Source organism: Eretmochelys imbricata, chromosome 24 (genome assembly GCF_965152235.1).
Source record: "Eretmochelys imbricata isolate rEreImb1 chromosome 24, rEreImb1.hap1, whole genome shotgun sequence".
Classification (NCBI taxonomy): Eukaryota; Metazoa; Chordata; order Testudines; family Cheloniidae; genus Eretmochelys; species Eretmochelys imbricata.
The window spans coordinates 12012242-12033508 of NC_135595.1; the positions used below are offsets into that span (position 1 = coordinate 12012242).

General features: G+C 49.6%; 1 long non-coding RNA gene across 1 annotated transcript in view; it reads left to right on the top strand.

The window, feature by feature from the left end:
* Nucleotides 1-20984, top strand: part of LOC144279437 (uncharacterized) — a 49866-nt gene extending 28882 nt beyond the window's left edge. The window contains exon 3 of the long non-coding RNA XR_013348671.1: nt 20578-20984. This is a non-coding gene — a long non-coding RNA (uncharacterized LOC144279437). The remainder of the gene's footprint in view (nt 1-20577) is intronic.
* Nucleotides 20985-21267: the final 283 nt, after the last annotated feature.

The following is a 21267-nucleotide window of genomic DNA, read 5'->3' on the forward strand; positions in this document are numbered from 1 at the left end:
TTTATACTGCCTATAGAATGCCTACTTTGTGTACCCAAACTAATGTATTGTGTTTTGTGGCTAAAGCTATACACCAATCCCAACCACATCATATTATTACCATGGGAAATGTTGTTGCTTTTACTGCTGTTTAGCATAGAGTTGTGTTATTGTTGCTGTAATAAATGTATTTATCACTGCCTATCCAGCCCTAGACCTGCCAACCTCAACGCAAGGAAGCAGGTGGCACTAATGATTGTAAATAAAATGTGTGACACAGTTTGGGCAAAAGGACAAAAAAAAATTAACAGGCTCATGGCTATAGAAGTTTAGGCCCAATTTGTGGTGCCAAAAAAGGCACCAAAAGGGAGGAATGTGGAGGAAAAATTCAGTGGACTCAAGTAGGCGTAAACTTCCCGAGAAGGCCTAAAACTTTGGTCAAGCTAACTGTGGATATAAAGCACAAGAAAAGAGTGTGGAAAATTCCATTAAGGGGCGATTGCAAACAGCACAGCTTAAGAAATGTAACCATAACCGCTAGAAGTTAAAAAAAATCATTAACCACAAAGAAAACACCTGTCAATAACAGGAAAAGTTTGTTTTTGCTAAACTCCAAATAAGGCAAAGCTACTGTTGAAACTTGCACTATATGCCAAATAAAAAAAATGCTGTTAAAAAAAGTGGGTTTAACAAATTGTGGTTTTCAGCAATATAAGCTCCTGTATTTTCTGTATACGCCAGAACAGCTTTGGCTAACGCTCCCTATATGCGCATGCTTGAATAAATGGACCTCAAGCTTTGTTCTGATCCAAACACAACACGTGGTTAATTTTTCCACGACCGGTTGTTATGTGGAGGAGGGTGATAAATTGTTCTTCTTATCCACTGAAGCCAGGACAAGAAGCAATGGTCTTAAATTGCAGCAAGAGAGATTTAGGTTAGACCAGTGGTTCCCAAACTTGTTCTGCTGCTTGTGCAGGGAAAGCCCTTGGTGGGCCAGGCCGGTTTGTTTACATGCCGCGTCCACAGGTTCGGCCGATTGCAGCTCCCAGTGGCCACGGTTCACTGTTCCAGGCCAATGGGAGCTGCGGGAAGCAGCGCGGGCCAAGGGATGTACTGGCCACCACTTCCAGAAGCTCCTATTGGCCTGGAGCAGCGAACTGCGGCCACTGGGAGCCGTGATCGGCCGAACCTGCAGACACGGCAGGTAAACAAACTGGCCCGGCCCGGCCCACCAGGGGCTTTCCCTGCACAAGCGGTGGAACAAGTTTGGGAACCACTGGGTTAGACATTAGGAAAAGCTTCCCAACTATCAGGGTGGTTAAGCACTGGAACAAGTTACCTAGGGAGGTTGTGAAATCTCCATCATTGGAGGTTTTTAAGAACAGGTTAGACAAACACCTGTCAGGGATGGTCTAGATAATATTTAGTCCTGCCTCAGTGCAAGAGGCTAGACTAGATGTTTTATTGAGTTCCTTTCCAGTCCTACATTTCTATGATTCTGTGATCTGGCAAATGGGGTGTACAGCGAAGTGGCAAAGTTTGCAGATGATACACAATTATTTAAGATAGTTGGTCCAAAGCTGACTACAAAGAGCTACAGAGGAATCTCACAAAACTGGGTAACTGGACAACAAAATGGCAGATGAAATGCAACATTGATAAATGTAAAGTAAAGCACATTGAAAAATATAATCCCAAATGCACATATAAAATGGTGGGTTTTAAATTAGCTGATACCACTCAAGAAAGAGATCTTGGAGTCATTGTGGATAGTTCTCTGAAAACTTCTGCTCAGTGCACAGCAATGGTCAAAAAGACAAACAGAATGTTAGGAACCATGAGGAAAGGGATGGAAATAAGACAGAAAATATCATAATGGCACTATGTAAATCCATGGTGCACCCACACCTTGCATACTATGCAGTTCTGGTCACGCCATCTCAAAAACGATATAATAGAACTGGGAAAGGTTCAGAGAAGGGTGACTAAGCTCATCAAAAGTATGAAGTGGTATGAAACTACAAATATTAGGACTCTTCAGCTCAGAAAAGAGACGACTAAGGGGGAAAGCCAGCAGCAGGAACAGGAAGATGTCTGAACAACTGGGCTCCACCCTGGACTGTATGCCTTGTGCTTCCTGTTCCCGCTCCCCCAGCTTGTCTTCCTGGCATCTGACTTGTGAGTCTGACCTCTAGTTTGTCTCCTGCCTCTGACCCCTCCCAGTATCTTGACTTGGCCTGACTCTGGTTACTGACTCGTGGCTCTGATCTCAAATTTGTCCCTGCTTCTGATCTCCTGGTATCCTGACCCAGGTGACTCTGGACTCCTGTCATGGGTCTGTGGACCCAACTCTGATCACTGGGTCTGGTTGCTCAGGGCCTGGCCATGACAGCTTGTCTAGACCACAGTAACCCTATAGCAGAGGTAGTCAATAGGTGGGCTGTGAGCCAAATCTAGACCACCAGATGCTTTTGAACAGACACCAAAATCTTTTACTTATTATCATCATTTTTTAAAATTGTTTTCTCTGGAGTCTTGACCTTGACCAAGAAATTTGGACCTTGACAAAGAAAATTGACTACCTCTGCCCTACAGGACTGAACCCAGCATGAGAACAATGGATCCAACCGCACTGCCACAGTCATCAGAAGCATTGGACATGCCTGAATTGACCGTCTGTCTTCAGGCGGATAATCAAGCCCTGCAAGCCCAAGTTACGCAACTGATTGGGAGCAACCAGCAGCTGCAGGGGCAAGTGAGACAGCTCAGTGCTGAGAATGCCATGCTGTGAGCACAGCCTGTGGTGCCTTGCCTTGAACAGGGGCCTACGATACCCTCACCAGAACAGTTACATGGGAGTTGCCGGTGGTTCTGGGTCTTCGTGAACCAAAGCTGCCTTCTGTTCCGGATGCCCCCCAGAATCTATGCCTCTGGCCAGTAATCAGCCTGCTGACGGGAGATGCATTAGACTGGGCCTCCCCCAGCTGGAAGGCCACAGTCTAGTGCTGTCAGACTGGGATGCTTTTCTCCAGACAAGATCAATCATCTTTCTTGCCTTGCACCAAACTTGAATGGCTGAGGTTGCTATGAGGAGGCTCCAGTAGGCGCCAGGTACATAGGATTGCCAACTTTCTGTAACCCTTCTGCCCATCAGAGTTGGCAGCAACAAGGGCCGGGTTCAATATCTAGGGGATCCATTCCAATAACACAATGCAAACCGGCTCGAGCCCCCACCCAGTGACCTGGGACAAATATATACCACCCCCGCTGGGCGCCTCCAAGAGTCAATACTTCCCCTCTCGCAAGCACATAGTCTGAGTGTAGCAAAAAGCCTTTTAATAACAGAGAGAAACAATGTGGCATTATGTTGGGGAAACACCACCAACAGGATTCATAACACAACCCATGAGCAAAAAAACCCACCCCAAGCAAATTGGGGCATGCCCCTTTCCCTTTGGTTCTTGAGTCCAGCAACCCCAAATCACCCAAAGTCCCAAAAGTCCAATGACCCAAAAGTCTCTGTCCCTGGTCAGGGCAGCCCCAGAGTTCGAAAGTTTATTTGCGGAGCTTTACCTCCCAACCTGGGTGGAGACGGGACAGGGGTAAGAGGTACCTTACTTGATCTGAAGCTGACCGCCCCACAGCTCCATAGGCCTTCGCTTCGCTTTACTTCGCTCCGCTCCACCAGCCGCCCCACGAACTCCTTCGCTCTGCTCCGCTCCACTCCACGGCCCACAAGCAGCTCCCACCATCCCATGAACTGCTCCACCAGCCGGTCCACAAACTGCTCCACGTCCCACCAGCAGCTCCCGCCGTCCTACGAACTGTTCCACCAGCCTGTCCACAAGGCACTCCAGCCGTCCCGCAAACTGCTCCACAATATATCTTCAGGCTCCCCCACTACTTAACACAACACTCAGTGATTTCAGCTCTTAGGTTAATTCAGCTTGTAGTAGAGGATCCTCAGTGCTGGTGCACCATTAGCCCAAAGTGAGCTCAGCAGCCTGTAACTAGACTCCTAACGGAATCAAAATTAGCTCTGATATTCCACAGTGGAGAGAGGAGGAAGTGCAATTAACATGTAAGGCCCTCACCAAGAGGCCCATACCACCAAGTATTAATACTTGTCCCCAGCCTCTCTCTCAATTCACAGAGTTTTAAAACCCATAACCCTTGCCTAGCGAGTGCTACTTAGTTGATGGTGAGTCCCTCCGTCATAACAAAAGGCCAAGTACAGTTCCAAGCACAGTTCCCATAATCAGGGTAATAACAATTTATTCTTCCTGCCCCAATAACAGAGACACTGGGGATCCCACAGCAGCCAAAGTGACCATTTGGGAAGCTATGGCCTCATTCTAGGCGGGGTGGGTGTGCCTATGCAAATGAGATCGGCCCCTGAAGTTCTTTTCCACAACTTGCCACACCTCACCACCAGATGTCAGGGTGGAGCTCATCCTGACACTGTTTACATCTCTAATGGCACAAAACCAAACAGCCATACCCCTGCCCCTTCTGAGGCCCCACCCCCACTCACTACATTCCCCCTCCCTCAGTGGCTCGCTCTCCCCCACCCTCAGTCACTTTCACTGGACTGTGGTAGGGGCTTGGGGTCCAGGAGGGGATAAGGGCTCTGGCTGGGGGCGTGAGCTCTGGGGTGGGGCTGGGGATGAGGGTTTGAGGTGCAGGAGGGGGGGGGTCCAGGCTGGGGGGTGGGGCCAAGGGATTCAGAATGTGGGGGGGGCTACGAGTTGAGGCAGGGAGTTGGGGTGTGGGAGAGGATGAAGGCTCTGGGCTGGGGGTGCTGGCTGTGGGGTGGGGCCAGAAATGAGAGTTTCAGGGTGTGGGAGGGGGCTCTGGGCCGGGGCAGGGAGTTGGGGTGCAGGAGGGGGTGAGGGCTCTGGCTGGGGGTGTGGGCTTTGGGGTGGGGTTGGGGATGAGGGGTTTTGAGGTGCAGGAGAGGGCTCCAAGTTTGGGGTGGTTCAGCGCTGGGGTAGGGGGTTGCGGTGCAGGAGGGGGTATGGGTTCTGGGCTAAGGGTGTGGTCTCTGGGGTGGGGCTGGGGATGAGGACTTTGGGGTGCAGGTGGGGGCTCTGGGTTTGGGGGGCTCAGGGTTGAGGCAGGGGTTTGGGGTTTGGGGTGCGGGCTTACCTTGGGTGCCTCCCGGTCAGCAGTGCAGCAGGGCTAAGGCAAGCTGCCTGCCTGTCCTGACACCGTGTTGCGCACGCCCTGGAAGCGGCCAGTGGGTCTGGCACTAGTGTGGAGGAGGGACAGAAATATCCACGTGCTGCTCTCGCCTGCAGGCACTGCCCCCCAGCTCCTATTGGCCGCTTCCTGGCCAATGGGAGTGTGGAGCCGGTGCTCAGGGCAGGCACCTCCACCCCCGCAATAGTGCCAGACCTGCTGGCCGCTTCCAGGGCACAGCGCGGTGCCAGAACAGGGAGGGACTATCCTGCCTTAGCACCACAGCGCTGCTGACCAGACCTTTAACAACCCGGTCAGTGCTGACTGGAGCCGCCAGGATCCCTTTTTGACCGGGTGTTCTGGTCGAAAACCGGACAGCTGGTCACCCTACAGGCACAGTGGCCTCTTATGTGGCACACTTCCACTGCCTCACAGTAGATACTCGGGGAATGAAGCAGTGCAGCTGTACCAATTCCGGTGGGGCTTGCAGAAAGAAATCAAAGATGAACTGGCCTGTGCAGAGACACCTATGGGCCTAGATGCCCTTGTGGACCTTGCCATCCACATAGGTGAGCACTGTGAGAACGAAGAGAGGAAAAAAGTGGTCCCTCTACCCACATACCGTGATCTCTGTTGTTAAGTGTTGAAGTCTGGAATGTTGTTGCCTCAGTAACGTCATTCAGGCTGCCCAGTGCTTTGGTCCTTGGAGCTCCAACGTTATCACTACTAGCCGCAGACAGGGCAGCCTGCTCATTCAGCAGACCTCAATGTTACTCATAAAAAAAGACCATAGACTTGGTCTGGTGGCAGAGGTGCTCAGCCAGCTTTATTGTCAATGAAGCATGGAACCAGCTCCCTGGATCTACGTCTATACGTACACTAACATACGTATGCTTGTTACAATGGAGTCAGTTCAGTCAGCAGTGGGACTCTCTGCTGCCCCCTTGGTTGGACAACAGGTTAAGGTGAGGTACTCCAACATTTATAGACAAACAACTGGGATCAACAACCTACGTACCACTGTATATATTTCATGACATTTGTTTGTTACCTTCCCTTGTTCCTGATATCTTGAACACAACATCCCTATTCATTATTTGGTCAAACCGTCTTATCTTGTACTAGATTGGGATGTATCTGTACTAGCTGGAATATATTTATGTAAATATCTAGTGCGTAGTACATTAGCAGTAACTTTGCCAAGTCCATGTACTGGATAGTGATCTTGTAAGCATCTGCTTTAATACATGGCCTGAGTTTGGTTCACAACCTCTGGTTCAGGCCTCAGATCTTGCACCAGGCCCAGTGCTCCAGCCTCTCTCTCTCTCCTACATTCCACAGCTTTTTGTCTTTTTATGGGGAGAATGTTTACCCATCATCCTGGAAAAGCATAATGCATGAAAATGATCCAGTGGGCTAAACACTATTTTATGGCCATTTTGCTCTGCTCATCCATGCATTCATGCCCCATGTGTCCAATGGTCTGCACATTCCCTCATATGACCTGTGGAAATTTTCCTTCAGGCAGTTGATCTCAGTCCTGTATTGTGGGCCTGGGAATGTTATTTCTGGGATTTTGATTGAGGCTTGTAGTTTTAAATTCATTGTGAAAAACTGGGATAGGCACTATTACAATACATTCCATAGTTTTATCTACATGAGGAGTAAAACAGGAATTTGGAATAGTGACATCAGAAATGAGGCCTTCATATATAAATTTCTTGCAATTAGTTACTACATGGTACTGTCCATCCATGGCATAGGTTGCCCTTACTGCTGGTTGTCATCATCTGGTAAGCTTTGCTGGGCAGAAGACAGGAGTAGCTAGCTTCTCTGATCCATTGGATTGGCCTAAATTATTGTGGCCACACACTGGAGTTGCGATGCCAACAACATTTCTGGCATAACAAGCTGTGTGTGTGGTGCTCTTCATGTTTGCATGGCTCTGTGACACACCAGTAGTTGATATAGATCGAGCTGTTCCTTGCTGATGCTGTTTTCCAGGTTACCTACTGAATGAACAGTCAACTATTTATCAAATATTGCTGTCAGGATTCAGTATTGGTAATCTGACACTGAACAAGATTGTTTTGAATAACTTGTGCCTTAGTTAGGGTGCTGTGTCACTGACCCCAAATTAGGACTGATACTAACAGGAAATGTGTCTGTACAAATGGCAAATTACATACAGCAGTGCTATGTTGAAGTTGACCAAACTCAAATGTGGGGGAGACGGATGCAGGGTACATTACAACTCCATAGTTACACAGAAACCTTCTCCTTTTACATACATTACACATCTCGCTGCATTTACTATACGCTGCATCACACATTTTTGGCTTGGCTTAGTTACTTTTCAGGAACCAATTCCTGTGCAGCAGGTGCTGTCCATGCACTGACCATGATTTGACTTGCTCTTTACCTCATCTTTATATTTGTTGTCCCTTGTTATCTAGTTCATAGTAAATAGTTCCATGAGTGTTTTCCCTTTTATCTTAGTTGGCTCAGACATTCTGTCCTTTTGGCCTACTGACCTATTTATTTATCTTATTTAGCACAAACATTCTGTTCTCAACCTAATTATTTATTTCCTTCCCTAATCCTACCTTCCAAACATGAGGCCTCCCTCCATGTCTTAATTACTTATGTCAGGCCAGGCCTCACCTAATTTCCCTGCTTCTTTCTTTTCATATCAGCATTCATTTCTTTTGCAACACATTCCTGTCTTTCTGTGCTTTCTTCTTCAAGCTGATTACCCACCAGGACATTCCCAAGACTGCAAAGGTAATAATCATTTGAGTCACCACCAACATTAGGCTTAAAGTATGAGCCAGGGGTTGCAAGCGCACCTCCTCTGGTGGCACACCAGGGTGTCTCCACTGCCTAAAGAATATCATCCCCAATTGCTTGTTGCTCAGCTATTATCTGGGCAATGGGCACCAATTGCTCTATTTTCCTTTGTACCAAATTAGTGGTGTTAATGGATAAGAGAGTGCAAAGAGATTAGTCACCAGTGATTCCCATTTGGTGTTGTCTGTCACAGCCTCTGTCACTTTCTCCTTCATCTTCACACTTGGCCAAAGGGCTTGGGTCCCAATCTGCATCAGAGAGGTGAGGTTCAGAGAAAACCCATCCAGGCTCCCTTGGCATGGTGTCTCCACCAGAAAGTTGTAGTATCCCATAGCACATACTGTGTACCCAAGTTGTACTACCTCCTTCACTGTCTCTATAATGACTAGTTGGGCCCAATCTCCCTCACTTGTGGTCAGGTTCATTCGGTATCTTGACCTACCAACCTGGAACTAGAAATGGTGAGACTGATGCCTTGTCCCAAAGGTGTGGCCCTGTCCCATTGTCAGGGGTTGGCTGTGTGCTCTAGGCCAGTAGTCTCCAAACTTTTTGGAGTGCGCACGCCCAGGGCCAGCTCTAGGGAAGCAAAAAAAAAAAAAAAAGAGTGGCCGCCGGCTTGCCGCCGAAGACGGAGCGGGGAGAGCCGAGTGGCTGCCGGTGTGCCGCCGAAGACGGAGCGGGGACAGCCGAGCAGCCACCGGCGTGCCGCTGAAGACAGAGCTGGGAGAGCTGAGTGGCTGCTGGCCTGCCGCCGAAGACGGAGCGGGGAGAGCCAAGCGGCTGCTGGCATGCCGCTGAAGACGGAGCGGGGAGGGCTGAGTTGCTGCCGGCCTGCCACTGAAGATGGAAAGGGGAGGGCTGAGTTGCCGCCGGCGTGCCGCTGAAGAATCAAAGGCCCAGGAGCGCGCACCGCACTTTGGAGACCACTGCTCTGGGCTGGCAGTACCAACTGTTGGTGATACTCCAGGGTGTAACACCCAAAGACAAGAGTCCCAGGGCCACTTTACCTAGTGGTTACAGTTCGGGGGAGTGTCGCCCAGGGATGAGAGTCCCAAGGCCACTTCACCTAGCGGTTACAGTTCGGGATGTGTCAGGGGAGGAGGTTGGTGAACCTGGCCCACCTACTCCACCAGGTACTGACCCAGGGCCCTTCAAAACAGTAGCCCCTGTGTTGAGCCTAGGGTCTGGTACCTTTAAGTGCATTCCCTGGATCGCTTCCTACCCTTGTTTTGGTCCCTCTGCGGTCTGTCTCTGAAGTCTCTTCTGCTGATGACAGCAAGTCGTCACCCTTGGCTCCCATTGTTGAAGGGCCTCCTGTGGCTTGGCTACAAGGCTCAGTCCTGGCGACATGGAGCCCTGGCAGTTTCCTGGCAGGAGGCTACTGCACCCAACTGCTCTCCTCACTCAGCCCAGAATGAGCTGAGTTGAGCTGCAATCTCCTTTGTATACCTGTTTCGGCACTGGGAGGCCATTTCCTTGGACTTTGTGGTGGAAATACCAGAATCCAGTGGTTTCACTACGGTTGTGAATCGCTTTTCAAAAATGGACCCCTTCATTCCCTTCTCAGGTTTACCCTCTGCAGGGGAAACCACCTGGGTCTGGACCAACAACATATTCCATCTTCATGGAGTCCTGGATCACATCACTTCTGACTGGGGCTCCCAGTTTACTGCCCACTTCTGGCATGAGGCCATACGTCTATTAGGGGTCTATGTGCACCTGTCCTGTGCCTATTGCCCTCAGTCAAATGGCCAAACTTAAAGAATCAACCAGATCCTAGAGCAATACCAACAATGCTACACCAACCATCATCAGGAGAACTGGTCCACACTATTACCATATGCTGAGTTCTCGCATAATAATACAGACCACGCATCCACAGGCCACAGCCTCTTCCTTGTCAACTATGGGTACCACCGATTTCACCCACAACTACCCACATCCTTCTGCAACCCATTGGCCTTGGACCAATTAGAGCACATCCATCCCTCCCAAAAAGAGGTGAAAGGACACTTTGAGAAGGCAAAGGAGGATTACAAAAAGCATGTGGACAAGCATAGCCAACAAGGGCCTGCCTACTCCATAGGACAAAAGGTATGGCTTTCTACAGAACACCTCCACCCAGACAGGCCCTCTTGGAAACTAGACCACTGGTTTCTTGGCCTGTACCAGATTTGGCAACAAATCAACTTGGTCACCTTTGAGCTCCCGCTTCCTCAGAGTCCACCCTGCATTCCATGTCTCACTTCTCAAACCCTACACTGAGAACACATTTCCCCATCGAACCCAATCACTGCACCCACCAGTGCAACCACAAGATCAGGAGGAATACATTGTTCACGAAGTCTTTGATTCCAAGGTCTAGCAGGATAATTCATGGTACCTGATGGAGTGGGAAGATTACGGCCCAGAGGAACACACTTGGGAGCCAGCAGTGAATGTTCATGCTGCTTCCTTGGTTCGGGTCTTCCATAGGAGCCACCCTGAGAAACCTGGACCCGTTTTACCCAGAGAGCACCCTAGGGGAGTGGATGATGTCATGACCCACAGGCCTTGAACCTGGGTCCAAAGGAGCAGCCGCACTCCAACCCACCACTTGGCAACCTGCTGACAGCTGCTTACCCAAGAAGCCCCGCCCCAGTTTTAGGCTCTGCCCCTAAGGTCCTATTGGCAGAGTCCCAGAGCAGCCAGTTGGCCACTGGCCCTACTTAAGTCAGCAGTAGAAGCAGAAAGCTGTCTGAACAAATGAGCTCAGTCCTGCTCCTGCCATTCTGACCTGGCTTGACTCCTGGTGTCTGACTTGTGGTTCTGATCTCCAGTTTGTCTCCTGCCTCTGACCCCCTGACCTAGTAGACTCTTGACGCCTGTCTCGTGACTGTGGACTATGGCTCTGACCACTAGGTCTATCTGCCCATGACCTGGCCATGACACAGGACAGGATTAGCATATTCTGGGGCTAGGGTTGCGAACCCTTTGGGATTGTCTTGGAGTCTCCAGAAATTAAAGACTAATCTTTAATTAAAGATTATGTCATGTGATGAAACCTCCAGGAATACGTCCAACCAAAACTGGCAACCCTGTCTGGGCGCTAGGCTCATCCTGATAGCAGCGGTGCCAATTTTCACTGGCTCAAAGTTCCATAGGTCGCAGATCTGGGCGGGGGACGTGGCCTGACCTGACCACTGTGAAGTAATGGGCCCACACTCAATATGGCTACTGCTGGAGAGTCCAGAGAATTGCTCCAGCTGAAATCCGCCACTGAAATTTGACTTGGCCACCCCTCTGTACAGAGTGGGGGGAGGGGGCAGCCGGGACAACTGGTGTCGGGTGCTGGCACATGGACTGTCTGTTCCTGAATGGTGTAGCGCAGGAGAGTCTGCTGAAAACTCGACTTCTGGTGGCATTGTCTCATGCGCTGTGCATAAGACAGAGAGCAGATTCCACAGCTGAGACCTGGGGTCATAGAATCATAGAAGGTTAGGGTTGGAAGGGACCTCAGGAGGTCATCTAGTCCAACCCCCTGCTTGAAGCAGGACCAATCCCCAATTTTTGCCCCAGATCTCTAAATGGCCCCCTCAAGGATTGAACTCACAACCCTGGGTTTAGCAGGCCAATGCTCAAACCACTGAGCTATCGCTCCCCCCCAAGGGTCGCCTCTGGGAGGAGTGGGGGGATGAGCAGGGCCTGGAATGGGGTCCATCTAGGGGGTGGAGAGAATGGGGACTGAAATCCTGCCCTGCCCCGAAAAATCTGAATTGTTGCCACGCTCTGACAGGGCCCCCTCTGGCCCCATACCTGCTTTGTGGCCCTGGCCTTCACCTGAAGTGATGGTAGCAGGCTTGTGTTGCATTGAGCACTGTCCACACTGGTGTTTGCCATCATATTGTTATTCTGGAAGGCATTAATGGCTGCCACCAAGGTGTCTTTAATCTACAAATAAGGCCCTACTTAATTTGCTATATTGTAGATCCTGCAATATTAGGCTTCCACTGGAATTTTGATTTTAATTAGCTTATTTTGCACAGGCCACAATTTTGCATACATTTAGAGGTTTGCAACACTGTACTTTTTTCCCCATTAGTACAGTAGAACGCCATTTATCTGAGCTGATAGTGGCTGGGGCTCAGGCTGCCAGCCCCGTGCATCGTGGGCTCCCTCTGTGAGCCCCGCACATTAATGACTGTAATACAGTTGCAGCAAAAAGTCTGATTGTCAAAAAATTCGCAGGCCTAACATAATACGTGAGTGTTTATATTGTTCCAGCAAATTTTTCTTAAATAGGTCTTCTCTGGCTTTTCCAAATTACTGCAATTAATAAAAGTCCATTATTACTTTTCTCTGATTTTCCATGTCTTGTCTGAAACTCATCTGCAATTATTTGACAATCATCCTGCAATTCAAGTAGGATTTTTATCTATAGATCATTTACAGACCTGGAGGGAGTTGATGGGTGTGCTAGGTACCCTTTATTTGGCTTGAGTGGAGGGAGCAATGAAATGGTCCTTTGTGGAGAAAGATATAAAATTAACCTAACGCACATTAAATGGATAAAAGCTGGCTGAAAGGTCTTAACATGTAATTGTAAACAGCGAATATCACTGAGCAGGTGTGTTTCTAATGGGGTCCTGCAGCAGTCTGTTTTTGGCCAGGTCTGCACGGCCACTTAGTTCAGTATAACTTATGTTGCTCAGAGATGTGACTAAACCAGGTAAGTTACACTGACCTTAGCACCAGCGTGGACAGTGGGAGAGCTACTGCCCCTCATGGACGTGGATTTATTATTCATGAGCACGTCTTCTCCAGACATGCTGCAGTGGCATGTAGTAGTAGTGCTCCTGCTGTAGACTAGCCCTAACATTTTTATGAATGACCTGGGTAAAATCATCACTGATAAAGTTTGCAGATAACACGAAAATTGAGGAGTGGTAAATAATGAAGAGGACAGGTCACCGAGCATTGTGGATCACTTGGTAAACTGGGTGCAAGCAAACAATATCCATTTTAATATGGCAAAATGTAAATGCAGACATCTCATAGAATGTAGGCCATGTTTCCACAACATGGGACTCTATCCTGGGAAGCTGTGACTCTGAAAAAGATTTGGGGGTCAGCTGGGGGTCGCTCCCTGTGCGATGCTGTGGCCAAAAGTGCTAATTCGATCTTGCGATGCATAAAAAGGGGAATTGCAAGTAGGAATAGAGATTATTTTACCTCTGTACTTTGCACTAATGTGACTGCTGCTGGAATCCTGTGTACAGTTCTGGTGTCCACAATTCAAGAAGGATGTTGACAAATTGGAGAGGGGCAGAGAAGAGCCACGAGAATGATTACAGGATTAGAAAACAGGCCTGATAGTGATAGACTCAAAGAGCTCAAGTTACTTAGTTTAACAAAGAGAAGATTAAGATTACAATCTACAAATACCTACATGGGGAACAAATATTTAATAATGGGCTCTTCAGTGCAGGAGAGAAACACCATCCAATGCGTGGAAGTTGAAGCCAGACAAATTCAGACTGGAAATAAGGTGTAAAATTTTATCAGTACAGGTAATTAACCAGGGGATCAATTTACCAATCCTAACATAATGTAGCATAATTCTCTAACCAATTATATCCCACTACCCTAATTAACTTACACCTAGCAAAATTAATTATACAGCAGACAGAAACAATTAGAGAACCAGACAGATTAACAATAGAAAAGTGGGGCCATAAAGATAAAACATACAGAAATGGGGGTTTCACAACCACAACTATTGAGAAGTGATTTCTTGCCCGACAGGATGCTATCAAACTAAGTTTTCTTTAACCATCTTTCTCTGGAGGTGATAGGAATTATCAGGACAGGATTGTATTCCTAACAGCCCAATAGCACCTTATTTCAATGTGACTGGTTTGGAATGTGAGGATGTGACCGGTCGCTTCCCAGCTTATGGATGCCTCTGTTGCTTAGCCAAAAGCCTTAGCCTAAGAACAGGGCCTCAGACTGTCACAGTAAAAGAAGGCCCTTACACCGGCAGACAGTGATTTTGATTCTTTCTTTTATACCCTTAACTAGCCAAGTGATAAGAATACACCTAGGTTCTTAAAGTATAGGCCTTTACAGGCAGGCCTGAATATCTGTATCCTAACACTATTGTTTGTTCCTGCTGAGTTCAAGGGAACAGAACTCCGCATGTTCTTTGTAAATAAACAGGATTCCCGGACTCACGGAATCAATTTCTCCTCCTAACGGAAACAACCTGGCAAGGTCCCAAACACTGATTAACCTCTTGGGTCAAAAGGGGCAACAATCTACTCATTAACCTTAGAAAAATAGGGTTTATTGATGGGAAGCGGCCACCATGTTTGCCCAGAGGGTTTTTTTATTTTCATGACTGCAGAGAGTTTTGTGACTTCAGTAAAATGATGTACGATCCCAGAAACAAGGGTTTCAAGAGCAAAGGGGAAGGTGAGAACCAGTTAGGAAGGAATGGGCAAGGCAGGTAGATCAGATCCTGGCTGGAAGGGCCCTGGCAATGCAGGCAGATACTTTGTGTCTCAGAACCCAGGAGTTGCTCTTTGGAGACTCTTCCACTCAGTTCATCTGGGGTCTAATCCAGCTGTCACAAACAGCAGCCTGTTGGGGATTATGGTCCTAAGTCATTTCCCTGAAGTTTCCTAGCAGAAACCACGCTAAAGGGAATGGCTGCTCGAAGGGAGGAAGGGAATCAGACCTTTCCCCCTCTTTCTGTTTGCTAATAGCCCTTGAGCAGGGTGCGATTTTCTCTGATTTATTTTCTATTTCAACTTATTCCCCAACTAGTTCTTGGCCCATAGTCTGGAAGTTCAGGCGGTGTGGGTAATTTGATTGGACACCCAGAACTCTGGATTTGATCCTGTTCCCTGATTGGATCAGAGAAAAGCTCAGGTCTGTGAGTTCAGAATTTGCTTTCCCCAAATATATTCCACTAGTTGCTTAAAATTCTCTTTCCATGCCCATTCAGGCTGGCAGCGCTGTCACTTGGTTATGCACAGGAAGCAAAGCAGCACCAGTGAATTCCATGGAGCATTCATCAGCTCTGCTGAGTTATTCACCCCGCACTAAGCAGTGAATCCTTTCTCTCCGAGGTCTGAGCTGGAAACAGGCTTGTTTCACTGGGCGGAAATGCCTCTCTGCAGCCTGGGCACTCAAAGCGCCATCGAACCTGCCCCACCTCCCCCACCCCGCCGTTCAGAGAGCGGATCTGAAAACAGCGGGGTTATGAGAATCTCTTGGCTGGGGCACAAACACAACAAGGTTATGGGAATCTGTTAGTTGAGACACAAGCAAACCAATGGGAGAGGCCAGACAATTTGTCCCTGAGCTCGTCACACTGTCCCTCTGCCAGTGACTGGGGATCTGGGAAAGCAGCAAGTCGCTCTGCCTCTGGGTCACAGCCCCAGCCCCAGGTGTGTGGGTCTGTCAGGTTGTGTCAGTAACGCACTGACACTGTCTTGGTGGAGCTGCTGGCCACTGCTATCCTTGGTTTGAAGGGGCAAGCAGCTGAGTGCCTGCGTTCTGGGCTGCTGCACTAATGTGGAGACAGGGCTGAGCTCCCATTTGTGGCTGGCTCCTGAGAACGATATGGGAGCTGCTGTGGCTCATTCCTGGCTGAGGCCCTCATGCTCAGCTCTGGGCCCCACAGTACCAGGAACAGGTTGACCGAGAGGAGCCACCGAACACTAAGGGGCAGGAGGGGCAGTGTTGTTGGGAAGGGCTGAATCGGCCTAGCTTGGCCCTGGGGAGGCCTGATAAGGGCCTAACACTGATGTGCGACTGGGGAAGGCCCAGGGTTAGTAACCAGGAGCAAATATTAGGACAGGAAAGGGTTAGGCTGATTGTCAGGACCTGCCTGGCTGCTGGTGGGGTGGAGAATGTGGAGCTCCCTGGACTCCACCACACCTGAGCTAGTGTACAAGTGGGGCTGATCCTGCCCTGGCCCACAGGGGAGCAGCAGCTGGGCTGTCTGATGGGGTCACAGCAGGGCCCTGGCATCACTCACTCTCCCCTCTATCCAATTTCACTCCACATCCTTTCCCCTCCAAGGACGAATGTCCTAGATCCTGTTGCAGGGAAGCGGAACCAGCTCCAACTTCACAGGCATTTTAGGGTCTGATCCAGAGTCCACTGGGATCAATGGAAAGGCTTCCAGTGACTTTTATGGGCTTTGGCTCAAGCCTCTAATGACTGTGGTTTGGGCCAGGAGGAGCTTCATTAACTAAACCCAACAGCAAGTAGGTGCCGGCTTGTCTGTAGGCCACCTGGGGAAGTATTCATAAGCACCAAATGCTGGAAATAAAAGGGAGTTTTAAATGACATCCCCAGCATGGTCCACACACCAGCAAACTTGCCAAGGACTCTCTAGTTCAGGGTTTTATACTGCTGCCCATCACCATAGTATCTGGGCTCTCACAGTGGGGAATTAGCTCATATTAAGCATTGCCACTCATATACAGGATTTCACATGTTTCTCTGATGATGGTCATTAATTTTTACATCTCTGCTCCTTGCTGAGGTCAGAATGCTGAGCTGGTGACATCACAGTCGTTCCTATGGCAACAAGCTGATGTCATAAAGAGAGGATTGAGCTTATAGCAGGTTCAGGCAGAGGGAGAAGCCTGGGACAGAGGAAGCCCTCCTTTAAAGGCAATACCTGCCCAGGCAATATGGGACAAGAGAGGCAGCAAATGTTCCTGGTTGTATAACAAGTTCTTGGTCTGTATTTGCTCCAGCAGGTGAGTGACTAACACCAGCAGCGCTCAGTCTCACCAGCTGATTCTGAGCAGGGGTGACTCAGGGGAGGAGAGAGAGTGAATGAAATGTGATGCCAGGGAATTATGGCTGCCCTGCTCCTGGGGAGCTCTCAGTAGCACTGCAGAGCAGCTGGCTTTCCTCAGGGCACCTCAGGGAACACACCTGCTCACTGAGGAGCCTGAGTGGCTACAATTAAACCCCAATGCCAGCAGACCGTGGGGCTGGGAGTCACTCAGAACCTTCCCAGGGCCGGGCCATGCAATGACCCCGAACAGGATTAACTTCTGCAGGTTTGGGGTTCAGAACCTTGGGATTCCGCTGTGTGGAAGGGGCAGGATCTGCCAAGAGGCCAGAGTGCCTGGGAAATGACTCGGCCCAGCGATCACCCCTGCAATAATTGCCTTGCTGTGTAGTCTGCATCCAAACGGCTGGCTGTCAGGGCTGTGATGCCCAGGGTGTTGTCAGGTGGACCCGAGGCTGGCAGGGCAGAGACCTCCACAGAGTCTGCCCCGTTTGCTCCACCCCCAACCCCAGCCTGGACACGCGGCAGCCACTGGGCGATGGCACAGTCTGTGCACTCCCCACGTGCAGCGTGTGCGAGGGTCTGCCCTTAGTGCAGCAGCCGGCGTCTCTGCAGGGCTGGGTAACTGGCCTGAAGTCCCTTGGTGCCAGCACCTACAGTTTGCTCTGTACAAGTCTCCAGGTGCCTCATTTCTGCTGCTGGGCAGGTGTGCTCTCGGCTCAGCCGCAGCAGGGTTCGCAACAAGGGGTTCCCTGCCTACCCTGTCTGTGTGGCCTGCTGTGGGGGGCATTCTGAAAGCCACCTAATGCTTGGGGACAGGGCAAGGAGGCAGCAGCAGCCGCCTCCCTCCTAACCTTAACCCCAGGGATTGGCGCGCTAGCCCGGAATGTGGGAGCCCTGGTTTGATTCCCCCTTTCCCCCTGTCTGACAGACAGAAAGGTTACGAACTGGGGTTTCCTCCTCACAGGGGGTGCCCCTCCCACCCGGCTATAGAGTCAGTCTGACCTGCTCTCTGGCCCAAGGCCAATTCAATTATTTACACAGTGGAACAATTTCAACTGGTGAGTTCAGGGCAGCACATTGTCATGTAGCCAGTGGCAGGGGTGCAGTGAGGGAGGGGGCCCAGACCCGCACCCTGGCTCCTGACTGCAGCTGGGTGATGTAACCCAGACACCCATCCATCATGGCTAGGACAAATTTGAATGGTGTTGTGACCTGGCTCACAGGGTTGCAACGCCACCCAAATTTGGGGTGGCCGGGCAGGTAAACTGGGGCCCCTCCTTAGCAAAAGTGCTGTTCAGATTCCTTCTCCAGCCCTAGATGCCTAAGTCCCAGGAAGGGGCAGGGCTTAGGACATCCCTCTCCCTCTGGTCTGTTTAGGTGGCCTTGGGGGTGCCATTCTCAGGTGTCTAATGCTCCCTGTGCATTGTGTAGGGAGCCCAGGTACCTAACTCAGGGCGTCTAGACATCGAAACATTACGCACGGCACTGCAGAGTGTTGCAATGGGCCTGTGTTGAGAGCAGGTAAACAAGAGGAGACTGGGCCCAGAAATCAATGGACCAAAACTGGCATGTCAGAAACTAGGTCTAATGACAGGTTTCAGAGTAACAGCAGTGTTAGTCTGTATTCGCAAAAAGAAAAGGAGTACTTGTGGCACCTTAGAGACTAACCAATTTGTTTGAGCATAAGCTTTCATGAGCTACAGCTCGTTTCATCGGATGCATACTGTGGAAAGTGTAGGAAAGTGTAGAAGGAAAAGATCTACGCTTTCCACAGTATGCATCCGATGAAGTGAGCTGTAGCTCATGAAAGCTTATGCTCAAATAAATTGGTTAGTCTCTAAGGTGCCACAAGTACTCCTTTTCTCTTTAGGCCTAATGAGTGGACACAATAATGTGAGGATGGAGGCCTTGAAAAGAGACTTTGAGGGGGGCTCAAAGACGGCTGGGAGATTCCTGAGGGAAGGGCTGGTGGGTCCCTGCTTCACTCCAGAGACTTTGTCATTCGGGAACCTCGAGGGTCATCCTGACACTCAGGCCTTGGCATGCCAGTGGGGATGCCTGCTGTGATTGTTGGGCCTACAAAACATATCCTGACTGTGAGCTCAAATAGGAAAGGTGAGTGAAAGGTCATAAGATGCCACAATAACCTATCATTTTTGCCTACTTGGCCATTAATCATGAAAAATAGGTCAAGTTATTTGTGAAGTTGAATGTTTTAATCAGGTGCAAGAGAACCAGGCAGAGAAACTGGATTAGTCTAAATCCAAAAGGCCATGCTGACAGAAGCCACGGACTGTTGAAATGATGCTTGTTTAAAAACAGATGATGTGGAGCCAGAAGTTGAAACGAAATTGGTTGGCTCTTAGGCCCAGAGGGAGGACAAACTAATGAGGGAAATGGGCTATTCCACCCCCCATTCCCTGTGTGGGTCCTTAGAGAAAGGGACTTTTGGGGGGAAAGAACAGAAGGAACAGCCGGCAGCTACCAGCACAAGCTTCAACCTTGTGGCTGCCCCACACTGTTTCCTGGCGCTCAGGGCCTTTATCATCCTGTTCCTGAGAGAAGTCCTGAGGCCAGAGTGGGCCAGCATGAGGGGCCCAGATGACATGGCCACCCGACCAGCTCCAGCTGAATCCCAAACATCACCTGGGACGACCGTTACCACCATCTTTGATACTATCTGAAAGACTGTCAAACCAGGAGGCTTTTCCTTCTAAACCCGACGCAGCAACAGCTTCTGCCTGTCTCAACCAGCTCTCTCTTTTCATTTATCCCCATCTTCAACACTGCCTCAGAGACTGTCAAGCAACAGGGATTTCCCTTTAAAACGCTCTCCAGCTGAAGGGAAAGGCAACAAGGGATGTGACAGCATGACTTCATACTTTATATTGCAAAGGCTTTAACCATGTTTCCTTCTTTTCTGTATCTTTAATAAAAGCTTAAAAGGATTTTTTTAATGGTGAGTTTGCCATGGTACTAAGCAGGCCACAGTCTCTATATACACCCCCAATCCCTCAGACCTTGTTTAACACTATTTAATGTTGTTTCAGTGATGGGGGTATGTTAACACATTTGACTCATTTATTTCACCTAAATCAGAGGTTTTAAAACTGGGGGTCAGGTCCCCCTGGGGGGCACAGAATGTGTTCTGAGGGGGAGAGGGGCATGAGAAGCTTTAGGGAAAAAAACTTACTGCACACATTTTGCCCACAGCAATGAATAACTCTTGAGGTTTGAGGGGGGACAGGACATTCACTTTAGACCCAGGCAGCGGTTCAATATGCCATCCTCCCTTCTGCCCTGCTGCTGGCTGTGGCAATGCCTTCAGAGCCAGGTGCCTGGCCAGCAGCTGCTGCTCACCGGCTGCCCACTTCTGAAGGCAGCACTGCTGCTAGCCGCAGGGCAGGAGTAAGGGTGGCACAGTATGCTTACTGTATACTTAAAGGGCTGTGTTTGAATCAATGCCTTGCTGTTTTTCATATTTAGTGAGAGTTGCATGTTGATTTTTTTTTTATCGATATAGGAACTTGTGTGGTGGGAGGAGGGGGTGTAAACTGCAACAGACACAAAGAAGGGGGATGCGATCAAATACGTTTGAGAAGCACTGAACTAAATGAATGTAATAGGCCTGACCATCACCACTGCACCAGCGAGGTCCCCAGCCAGATATCTGTGAGATCCTGCTCTGTCTTCCCTCCCTCACGTGTCCCTTTCCATCCCTCACTTTCTTCCTCCTGGCCTCTCTGTTTTCTCTCTCTCAGCTTGTCACCTGATCCTGAGCCCAGCTGCACTGCACGGCACCTGCACGCCCAGAGAAGGCGTGTAACTGTTGATAGTCGGAGGGCACGTATTTTGAACACACTCCCCACAAAAATATAAATGCAAATATAAACTCTGGCCGAAATTGGGGGTCAGGGGAGGACAGGACACATGACCCTGCATGCTCTCCCCACACGTCACCTCTGCGCACGACAAGATGAGACAGTCCTCCCCAGCTCTGCTCAGCCTGAGAAGTTCCAGTGAAGGAGAGGGACCTGACCAGCCCAGCCAGATGGAGTCCGGATGGAGGACTGTCTGACAAAGTGGGAGACTCTAACCTGTCTCTCTCTTGCCAAGGGGCTCTCCTAGGTTTTGAATGAGCTTGGTTTACAGAACCGAGCGGTAGCAATGCCAGAATGCTTCATGCCTTCTTTTGACACTTTTTCTCTTGTGTATCTTGATCAACACATTTCCAGTTTTTGGCATGAATTTCCTAGTGTGTTTGCCATGGGACTAAGCAGGCCAAGGTCTCTGCACTCAGAACCCTGAACTGTGTTTCGAGCAATCCACCTGGCTATTGGTGCAGCCTGCTGGGCTCTGCACCTCCAGGGCTCCCCTCTACCACAGCTGCAAATATTTGCTTTCAGTAGCTCTTACTCATTAACCTGTATGGGCCAGGAGGTGTTCTTTGC